This window comes from Mirounga leonina, unplaced genomic scaffold, assembly GCF_011800145.1.
Source record: "Mirounga leonina isolate KUSES-001 unplaced genomic scaffold, KU_Mleo_1.0 Mir_166, whole genome shotgun sequence".
Classification (NCBI taxonomy): Eukaryota; Metazoa; Chordata; class Mammalia; order Carnivora; family Phocidae; genus Mirounga; species Mirounga leonina.
The window spans coordinates 16,672,569-16,675,484 of NW_023270418.1; positions in this window are offsets into that span (position 1 = coordinate 16,672,569).

Below are 2,916 nucleotides of genomic sequence, written 5' to 3' on the forward strand. Positions count from 1 at the left end.
ATTTATTTATTTATTTATTTATTTATTTATTTATTTATTTATTTATTGGTTTAGAGAACTGAGTGTATGCGAGAAATCACTCTAGTGTATGTATGTGTTACTGCAAAGAAGTATATGGTCCAAAGATGCCATATTTTCCTACATCAACTTAATACATGCTATTCTCATGAAATAAAATTAATCAATAAAAAGCATCCACCAATTATGATCTTTCTGAAAGATGCCTTACTCATTGATCACTTGGAAATGGCCTGGCAGTCTCTCATCACCAGTTTTCCTATAAATAATTGGTAAGGGATTACATTGAAAATAATACCGATGAAAGATAAATTTCAAGGAAGTGCTTCTCTATACTGAGCCAATATTTTAGATCTAGATATTGTATTTTGACTCATTTTTTTTTAACTTAGAAATGTATGAGCTCATGTATGGCAACCTCAGCGTATATTAAGGTAGGCTCTGTATAGTTAAAGTACCTTAGCCTTAATTTAGGATAACATATCTGCTTTTACATGATTATTGTTTTAGAGAGACCCCCCCTTGAATCCTGAATTGGAGTTGGCCATAGGCTTTTAGTAAACATGATGCAAGCAGTGGCAGAAAGAGTATTTGCACCTTGGGGTTTTTCTCTCTTTCGCTGGTTTTAGAGAACTCTACATGAACACACCAAACTAGCCAGAATTATAATGGGACATACGTGGTCAAGTTACCTCTTCGCTTAGCTGGCATTGAGCCAGCTGCCAGACCTTGCATGAGGCTACTTTGACCAGGCTGAGCCAACCTGGCCTAGAGGAAAAAAATCCCAGACCTAGTGAGCAATTACAAATGTTTGTTAAGTCACTAAGTTCTGGGTGGGCTGGTTTGCATCAAAAGCTGATACAGTGTTCTTACCAGGCAAATGCTTACTATGTTTCAGACACTATGCAATGTGCACATAGCATTAGAAAAATCGTTCATATATGTTAGGTTTTGCCTTGTTTAAGATTTCTTTCCTTTGAAAGAAAAAAAGCCATTTTGCTCTGCATATAAGATTCTTGTTAATCTCCAAAGCTGGTACTTTTCCTCTTACCCTCAAAAAATGGACTCACTTCATACTTCCCTGATAAAATAGAAAATACCTCACAGAAACTTGTTTGAGTATACTTCATTAAAAACACCTTTGTACTTTTCATCCCTTCCACATATGATTAGGTGACAACCTCTGGTTAGACACATACATTGTATGATCACATTTATGGGATCTTTAGAAAAAATTAGTAGTGATTGTCTTCATGTATTAGTACTTAAGTGTTTTTTAATGTTTTAATTTTTAAGTAAGGTTTTTTTCATCACACACATAATTAAACTCTTAGAATTTTGAAAAACGAAAAAGGTGGTCATGGATTACAAGTGACAATTTAAAATTACACAAAGTCCCACATAAAGTAACTCCAACACCTATAGTGAGAATAATAATTTATATTTGATCCCTAAAGAGAATAATAATTTATATTTGATCCCTAAACTTATATTTGATCAAATTTATATTTGATCCCTTTGTTTGAAATTCTGGTGAGGTACTTGGAGCAAGGACAAGACTCTAATTGTCACAAAGTTTCAGATATCTCAGTTTTCACTTGTTTGTTTATGAATAGTAAAACTCTTCTTTTTCAGCACTTAAAAATAAAGTACATTTATTGACATATCCAGTGGCTTTATAAGAAAAGCAAATAGCAGTCTTCCCATTCCTTCTTCATGATCTTTTTCACCTTTGCATCGTCCCTCTCAAGGACCACACTCTTCCATCACTGTCACTGACCAACCTTATGGTATACTGCTTACAGATTAATTTGCCAAGCCATCTGTCTGATTTCCATAGTCTAAGTGTTGCTACATCATATGCCCTGGCAATAAACTGCATTCATTCAGTCAGGAGCATTAGTTTAATGTGTGAAAGATGCAGCAATTTGTCTGGAAATTCCAGCTGGCTTAATGCAAACATCAGCACCAGGCAGATGATTTTTGATCCACATAGATGAAAGTAATTCTCTTTTTATTATACTTATTTATGCGTTTCCTCTATATTTTATCACTTTATTACTACTATTCTTTGTTCTCTGTTTTTTTTTTTCTTTTTGATAATGCCATAGCATGGCAAAACCTTTTATCCAGTGAAATTATTAGCTATTACCTCTGATAGAAAGTCACTATTTTGATGGGCTGATAAAACTGTGGAAAAAGGTGTGAAATTTCTGCCTTAAACTCTTGTCCAATGGCTTTGAATATTGAGATTTTCATGATAAACTCAATAATTCAATGGATTTGGAGCTTTATAAGCATTACTATTAAACACCGTTCTCAAGTGCTAACTATTCGCTTTCCTTCTCAAATTATTTTCAACATAAGGCCATTTATTCCATGGGGATATGGTGGAAACCCCAGAAAATTAATTACTAGGCTACTCACTATTTGTCATCCTCAGAAATATTGAGATTCAGAGCTGGGAAATTTTTGTCCCAGTGACATTGTCCTGTGCATTGCAGAATGCTTAGAAGCTCCCCTAACATTTACCCACTGCATGCCAGAGACACCAACAACCCGGCGTGATAGATAAAAATGTCTGACTTATTGCTGATTGTCCTTTAGCAGAGCAACGAAATCACCTGAGTTGAGAGCTTGTGGTCCATTGGGTTAAAAGCTGGTTTAAATGTTGGTGAAAGAAAGTAACATTAAATGGGAAAGGGGTCGAGGAACATTGAAGAAAAGCAGAAAGCTGTATCCTTTTAGCTGAGTATAAAAATGTGAAAATGCACTGGGGATTGCTGTTTGATTTAACTAGTCACACTTACTCTGTACATGAGATTTAAAGGTACGTGTTTGTATATGCATTCAAGATCCCTTTTGAGAGCCAGCTTTTTTCTCTTTCTTTCTTTCTTT